Raw genomic sequence first — 8,797 nt, 5'->3', positions numbered from 1 at the left:
GGAAAGGGTCAAGTTGGTGAATTGATTAAAGAGACATGAAACCCAAATGTTTTATTTCATGATTTAGAAAGAGCATGCAATTTTAAGCAACTTTCTAATTTACTTCTATTATCTATGTTGCTTCATTCTCTCGATATCCTTTGCTGAAAAGTATATCTAGATAGGCTTAGTAGCTGCTGATTGGTGGCTGCACATAGATGCCTTGTGCGATTGGCTCACCCATGTGCATTGCTATTTCTTCAGCAAAATATATCTAAAGAATGAAGCAAATTATATAATAGAAGTAAATTGGAGTGTTTTTTAAAATTGTATTTTCTACTTGAATCATGAAAGAAACATTTTGAGTTTAGTGTCCCTTTAAGAACAACTGATGCAGGAGGTGGTTGGATGAACTTGAAAATCGCAAAGCTATGCAAAGTTGTAGGTATTTGATACAAAGGAGGCATTTTATGGCCACTATTAAACCAGGCAGCTGCATTTCTCATTGATGTCCACTAAAATCTATTAAAAAAACTTTTAAATCGCCTGAACAAATATGGCAACATAAAAAATGTAATTGCTTATTACTTATAGTTAGCAGTATCCAAGGGTACAAACTCATTACTTTGCATGTGTATTACTGGCAGCCAAACTGGGAAAAATATTGTTCATATGTTTATTACAATTTGCTGTGGGTAAATAACTCTTCAGTTTTTGTGACAATGACCCAACCTATTGCCCTTTCCTAGTTTACTTCTGGTTGTCCAGTATTTTTGTGTAGGACAGCTGCTTGTTTAACCCTATGAATAACATGGAAAAGCGTGGTTATGGCTTACAGGGTACCATATTTAAATATTGAGGCAATGGCCTCTAGTTATCAATGTCTGTCGGACCTGATCCGACAGTGCGGATCAGGTCCGACAGACATCGCTGATGCAACGCCGCCCCCTGCAGACTCGCGGCCAATTGGCCGCCAGCAGGGGGGTGTCAATCAACCCGATTGTACTCGATCGGGTTGAATTGCGGCGATCTCTGTCCACCTGCTCAGAGCAGGCGCACAGGTTATGGAGCAGCGGTTTTTGTGACCGCTGTTTCATAACTGCTGTTTCTGGCGAGTCTGCAGGCTCGCCAGAAACACGGGGCATCAAGTTCCATTCGGAGCTTGATACATATGCCCCAGTATGTGTTATTTTTTCACAATAAATAGGCTGTTTTTTGGCAAGTGTAGGGTTCACTAGACCCAAACTATTCTAGAGTCACAATCCATCAATAGAGCTACAGAAGTCACCATTATCAACCAGTTAGTGCAAACATTTGTTTTGTATGATTTCATATTAAATAACTTCATCATAACTTTTTCAGTGCAAGAATTATTGACAATGGTATAAACAATAATGTCCAGTAATTTCCATTTAGCTGGTTTAAAATATACACGCATCTATCTGGTCTTTTTTTTTTCTCTCCCTTCCGACGACATCTTGTTTAGCGTTTATTACTTGTGTTTCTATATATAACACGTACAATGCAAAATAAATCTGTACCGTAAAGGGTGCAATTACAGGCAAGTTTGTTATATATGTTTTTACCAGGTTGCCCTTTGCAAGACACAAATTATGGAAGGTGAACAAACTGCTTATTAAAGCGAGACAATGAAGGCCAGATTTTTTTCTTTAAAGGTTACAATGTGGTAAAGCTCACCAGAGCATCCGAAAATGTATAAACTCTTCCGGAATTCACAGTGTGGTATTTTCAAAGGCCATTGTAACCTTTTCAAATGCTCAGCATGTTAAAGGGAAATTATGTCCCTCACAATATGTAAAAAAAATACTAAAACTAAAATAATAATAGTAATAATAATTGTATTTATTTATTTGTGTAGTTGTACTTACACCAGTTAGGAAAAAATTAAATAATAATGTTGTGTAGAGATTTTGTTTTGTCTTATATTCAGCAATCAATGATTTATGAGATTTGGTACCAGAGCAGCTTCCAAATAAAAGTTGTATTTATTTATATACATGCTTATAACTATGTGCTTATTAACCACACACAAACAGGTTACACATAGCTAAAGTACGTTCTAGGGCAGCAATGCTGAACACATCTTGTGAACCAATGGCAAGAGGTATGTATGTAACCACCAATCAGCAGCTAGCTCTCAGTAGTGCATGCTTTTGGTCATACCGATAGAATAAAATAAACTTGATTATAAACTTGAATTGTAAAATCTCCTAATATTGGTATTATTTAAAATTAATTTTGACTTTCATGTCCCTTTAAGAAGAGAAGGTACTGTTAATGAAAATAAATGTTGTATAGACACAGCAGCAACACAATGAAATATAAATCTTGGCAACTATATTAGTTAAATAGTGCGATATATATATCTCAAGAGTAATCTTAAATTACAGTAAGAAAACAAGAAACCTTAAAGGGACAATGAAACCCACATTTTTTCTTTCATGATTCAGATAGAGCATGCAATTTAAAAACAACTTTTTACTTTACTCCTACTATCAATTTTTCTTCGTTCTCTTGGTATCTTTATTTAAAAAAGCAGGAATGTAAGCTTACGAGCCAGCCCATCTTTGGTTGTTCTTGCTGATTGGTGGCTAAATGATATTCACCAATCAGCAAGTGCTATCCAGGGTCTGAACCAAAAATGGGTCGGCTCGTAAGCTTACATTAATGCTTTTTCAAATAAAGATAGCAAGAAAACGAAGAAAAATGGATAAAAGGAGTAAGTTAGAAAGTTGCTTAAATTTGCATGCTCTATCTGAATCACGAAATAAAAAAATTGGGTTCAGTATCCCTTTAACAACATGGCTCTTTTTTTCTAATAAAGTAATGTTATAGCAATCAAATAAGCAAAGTCTCTGTGCACAGCTGCTTCATTATTTCTCTCTATTCAAGAAAAATAATTGTATCAGTGAAAAACATTTAAATTTGGGAGAAAAAAAAACTGTCAATGCTTTATTAATAAACATATAAGTTCATTTGGAAATAGTTGGATTTCTCGGGAAGAGAATGTAGTCATTGGTCCTCTTGTCACCCAAAGCACCAAATTTAAAACTATGTATTTAAGAAGCCAATGATTGCATAAATGATAAATGCATACATCTGAACTGTCCTGACAGATTGTTATTGATTGAGAGGTTCCGGCCGCTACCCACCCGTGACTATTCATTTTAAGGCACTATATTACAGTAACCCTGACCACAGCCCACCCAGGCATGCCCACAATCTGCCTAGACACACCCACAACCTACCTAGACATACCCATGACCTGCCAAAACCCTGCCCATGGTCCATCCAAAACCTTGCCCCTCCCAATGCAGCTGTGCTTACAGATTGCTGTTTGGCCCTTTTTAATCTCCCACAGCCCAGCAAACTTCTGGTAAATGTTGGGAGTGTAAATATGAAGTCCTGAATGACTCCAAAGTAAATTCTGAAAAGGAGTGAGCAGTTTCTTTAAAAGGTCTTGTTCAACTGGAAACCGTAGCATACTCAATCCATGATGAAAGAAGAAGACACATGTACTGTACATTCGAAGGGGGAGCAAGAAATGTGCTTCAATTGTTTATACTCAAGCGTAAGGACACATATAAATACCAATGAACTACAATTTTTAAAATGATGTAATGTGTACAACAAGTAACTCTCTCCTGCTGCACAGGAATTTATTTGAGGCTTTGGATGTCCCAGGTACCATCCTCCAGCATTGTAATAGTCATCTGTACTGCTACTGAGCAGCACAGCATTTTACATATATGTGACAGAATGTAGCTGATAGAAGCCTCAATCAAGTTGTGTATACTTTATATCTTGAAAGCACAGTGATGACGTTCTTTTAAATCTATTCCCCATTCCCTCACCCAACTCTCTCTTTAGTCCAGGTGCTTTCTACCCATTCTATGCCTTTAAGGAGATCCAGAGTAACAGGTCAGATTTTACATTTCCACTAAACTTTATTACCCTTTATCACCCCCCCATTCCCCTTATCGCCCTCTATATTTTATACTCTCATGCATTGTCTATCTTCCTTAGTTTTCTTCAACTTCTGTATTTCTCTTTCTCCTTCCATCCATCTCTCTTCCTCGCAGCTTGCCCTACCCCTTTTCTTCCAATGCCCCCTTCCTTGTCCCCCTTCACTCCCTTTGATCTCACCCTCCCATCTTTTTTCCCCACTCTTTCACTTTTCTCTTTCTCTATGCTTCCTTCACCCAATCTCCATCAATCTTATTTCTCCTCCATTCTCTTACTGCTGTCACTCTCCCTCTTCTCTCTCCTTCCTTTATCATTTCACCACCTTCTCTTCTCTTCCACTTCTTCATTATCATCTTATCCCCCATTACTTGCCATTTCTTAGTTCTTTCTACCTTCCTCCTAGTTTTATTAAATATGCTTCACATAGTGGTGAAGGCCAGAGATAAAAAAAATATACCGTACATTGTTTAGTCCCATGAGGGCAGTTTCAACTTTAACATTATAATTGCCCATATACACTGATATGATTATGTTTGGGGCATTTTATTTTCACTGTGCCCTAGAAAATGTATCCAGACATGGAAAGCACAGACAATACAAAAAAAAGAAATCAAAGCTTAGTGCCACATGTTATGTACAAAGTATGAAAGAGCAGAAGGCAGAAAAGTCACTGAAAAACTATTTGAAATCACACAATACAGCAGAATAAAATAATTGTAAACATTGCAGAGCTTCACACAATTACAGATGCTAGGGTGAAGGGCACATCTATTGTAGTCTAACACTCCGTTTCCAAGGAGGCAGTGCAAGATAGATCTTAAAGTCAGTGTGAGCTGTAATAATAACATTCTACAGAGAAAAGCCAAAGAGTCATCCAAGGTTTGTCCAAAGTGACGGAACTTCCACTTCAATAAGAGTGATTACACCACACAAAAGGTCATGTAGTCTGGGAGCTGCTTAAGATTAGAGGTCGTTGATGTGCTGACGCAGGTCCAAACTCATTTCTAGGTCTACTTTGAAAAACACCGGCATGATTCTGTGAGCATTGCCAGAAAGTAAAATGCACAAAGTAGCAGAAGACGGATACTCAGGTCAAGTGTAGTTAAGGGATCTTACACAGTTTTATTCTTCATCAGCAACCCTGACACATCTGTAGCCCCAACAAAAAGTGGCAATACCTTTCTCTAATGCATGAGAGAAAAAGATAAAAAAAAGGATGCCAACAGCCCCCAGAAACACGAGGTAATAACCAATGAACGAATCGGTATTTGTATAATGAGAAATTATGTGCCAAGTGGCAGCTGTTGAGATGACTTGGAGATTTCAAAATGCCTAAAGCCACAATCAAGTCAACAAAAGATGGTGGTGAATAAATATACAGATATGCAGAATCTAGTTCATCCAGCAACATACTATGCAGAATAAATGTGTCTGCAGAATATTAAGTGAGTTTTGTAAGGCTTCTTCTCTAGACTTTAAGATGTCCCTTTAACATGTCTACCACCTGACAGGCCCCAGATAAAAATATTTGTGTTTGTTCTCATTCAGTCTGTCAGGCAGTGTCACTCCTGGAAAAGTAAAGTAATACCTTTTAATTTGATGCAACTTAATTTGTAAGAAAAATTGCAAATGGAGGAGAAAGAAGACCAATAGCAATATATTGCTGTTGAGAATGGCCTCAAATTTGTTATGTGCATTATAGCTTGCAATGGAGATAGATAAAGGAAATAAGCTGATATCTCATCCTCCATGGACTAAAATAATTGCCTCATAATGGAGTTAAACCATAGCTTCCTGCTAATAGAGGAATATAATTAAAAATATATATTATATTACGTCAGTATAAACATTTATCTTATTCCAGAAGTTAAAACAAAAATTAGATAAACCTTTTTTTTTTTTTTGAAAGAGGATGAAGGAAGCAAAGTAAATGTACTGTCTGCTGAAAAAGGGGCAATTACTTCTTCAAAAGTAAATTAAAGTAATTATTTACCTAATTAAAAATAGTATATTAAAATTACAACAAGCATATTTTACTTTTGCCTCATTTATAGCGAACAAGATATGTTAAAGTTGGCTGCGTTTGTTATAATGCAATGTGTAAATGTCAAATGCTGTTAAATATAGGCATAATTATTACCTGAAATATAAACATGTAAACTCCTAGTGATTGCCGTGTTTGATATGCTACAATATTTAATTTGAACATCCATTGTTTTATTCAGGCTTTAAGAGATTAAATAAATCCCACTTGCTATATGTTGCCTAGCAACACTAAATGGTCCCAAATGCTTCTTGTCTAAATATATAGAAAGGGTCATACACACAGGGACATAGGTTGGACGTAGCTGGACATTACTAATTGAGATAATAAATCACAATTAACAATATGCAAGTAAAAGCCATAACAGACTCTCAGATGTACCATAATGTATTTTATTGTCATGACTATAGTCTAATAATTTAATATGACAGCTGTAGCCTTGGCATTTAGAAGTGGACATTTGTGTGAAAGGAAAAAAAAACACTTCACTTACTAGCTTTGACTGATTTTTTTGAACTTGAAGTGAACTTGATCGAACACAATTTTTTTTTTTTGCATCAGAAATTAATCTTTTTTTGCAAATAATTGCAAGCAAAATATATGTTTTAAAAGCATATACAACTGTAATGTGTTTAGTAAAATTTGTATTATTTTGCAGTTCAGGGACAAACCCTTTGATAATCCTTTTGAGCCCCAAGCCAGAACATTCTGTGATCTGAGATGTCATTGCTGAACATGCAGCATGTCTGCAGAAAGGAAGGACACGTCCAGGATTTGTTAGCGCTCTCACTTTGCAGCGTTGCTCCACATCAGTCTGTTCTCTTCAAACAGTGCAGTGCTCTGGCTGCACTGTGTAAGTTTTCCTTAACACAGTGAAGCCAGAGTGAAGTGCTGTGAAGAGAGTCAAATATCGCTCTCTGATTTTTTTCAACTGCACCCCCTCCCGGTCTGCAAAGCTGTGACTCCTGAATGTAAACAATGCACCTTTATTACTACATTTTTACTAGACCTTATATTTATGCGATGTTAGACCAAGAGCAAAGGAAACAACATTTACTCAAGAGACATTTTAAAAAAAGTTGATCAAATGTATTTTTTCTTCTGTGCAGCTAGTTTGCAATGCATTTTTAGCCTGCTGCAACATTTAAAAAAAAATATTAAAAATTGCTTTATTTTTCAGTTAATCAACACATCGCATATGAGCTGGTGCTTTAGTGTAACTGCCTAATTTAAAAAAAAGTAAGCAAAAAGTGAAACAAGTTCTGTCTCTGGGCTTTTGAGTATTGCAAACCTTATTGCATTTCATGTTCCCATAACTGTGCTCCTGCACATATCGAACAGGCAGTTACTGCACTACAGATTCTTTAGACCAGGAGTGTCAAACTGGCGGCCTGCGGCCCGCATGCGACCCATGACCTCATTTTGTGCGGTCCACAATGCCTCCATGAAAAAAAATATGAAAAATAATAATTCTAATATGCTTATTACTTAAAGGGACATTAAACACTAAATAAGTGCTAGATAGAATGATGCATTCAAAGAAAAGATTAGTCTGAGAATAACATGTAGATGTATTTTTAAAGTTTCATTAACTGTTTAAATACAGACAAAATAAGTGTAAAGTTTTAGTGTCTATGGGGCCTATCTATCAAGCTCCGAATGCAGGCTCGCCAGAAACAGCAGTTATGAAGCAACAGTCTAAAGACCGCTGCTCCATAACCCTGTCCGCCTGCTCTGATGAGGTGGACAGGAATCGCCACAATTCAACCCGATCGAGTACGATCGGGTTGATAACTCCCTGCTGGCGGCCGCGAGTCTGCAGGGGGTGGCGTTGCATCAGCAGCTCTTGTGAGCTGCTGGTGCAATGCTGAATACTTAGAGCATATTGCTCTCCGCATTCAGCGATGTCTGTCGGACCTGATCCGCACTGTCGGCTCAGGTCCGACAGACACTTGATAATTCGGCCTCTATAAAACAATGGGAGCTGCCATGTTGTAACTTAAGAAGTAATACAAATTCTGAATGACAATTGGAATATCTTATTACAAGACAAACTCTTAGCCAGTCAGATTGGAACTAAAGTCAGTATTGGATACAAGAGACCAAAACAATCTAAAAGATAACCTTGTCCAAGTCACTATCACTGTTCCCTCTAAGGTGCGCGGCTGCGTGGCCGCGCACCTTCCCTTCTGGTGTAGCGCAGGCAGAATATCAGGCCGCGCAGCACCTGCTGTGAGCAGAAGCAGAGAGAGGAAAATGCCTGTAGAACTAATTTGCCAAGTGCCGCCTGCACTGCGCATTGGACCCAGCAATCTGTCACTCATCTAGCCTGATTCTGTGTTCCTGTATGCCAGCACCGAGCTAATGTACTTAACTTAAAAGTACATTAGCTCGGTGCTGGCAGCAGCGCTGTATACAGGAACACAGAATCAGGCTAGATGAGTGACAGATTGCTGGGTCCAATGCGCAGTGCAGGCGGCACTTGGCAAATTAGTTGTACATTTTTGGGATCTCAGTCAGGACCGTCTCTAACTTTACGTGGGGTAAAAGGGGCATGTGCCCTGGGCCCAGTGATTGTAGGGGCCGGCATCCATCACTCCACTGACTGGCTAACAGTTTGTTCCTGGCTGAGCTGCAATTGGAATCTGAGCAGCGTAGCATTCCTCTCCTAAGCTGCCTGTGAAATGTCACGTGATGCTTCAGTAGGCATTGATGACGTCAGCTAGTGCAGCGCGGGTGATGTGTTTAGAAGATCTGCAGCTGCAAAAGTTAGACAGCCTGGTTGTC

General features: G+C 38.1%; 1 long non-coding RNA gene across 1 annotated transcript in view; it reads left to right on the top strand.

The window, feature by feature from the left end:
• Nucleotides 1-8,743: 8,743 nt before the first annotated feature.
• LOC128645927 (uncharacterized) overlaps nucleotides 8,744-8,797 on the top strand; it is a 3,488-nt gene continuing 3,434 nt past the window's right edge. The window contains exon 1 of the long non-coding RNA XR_008400157.1: nucleotides 8,744-8,797. This exon is cut by the window's right edge and continues 104 nt beyond it. This is a non-coding gene — a long non-coding RNA (uncharacterized LOC128645927).

This window comes from Bombina bombina, chromosome 1 (assembly GCF_027579735.1).
Source record: "Bombina bombina isolate aBomBom1 chromosome 1, aBomBom1.pri, whole genome shotgun sequence".
Lineage (NCBI taxonomy): Eukaryota > Metazoa > Chordata > Amphibia > Anura > Bombinatoridae > Bombina > Bombina bombina.
This window is presented reverse-complemented; position numbering and strand designations above follow the sequence as displayed.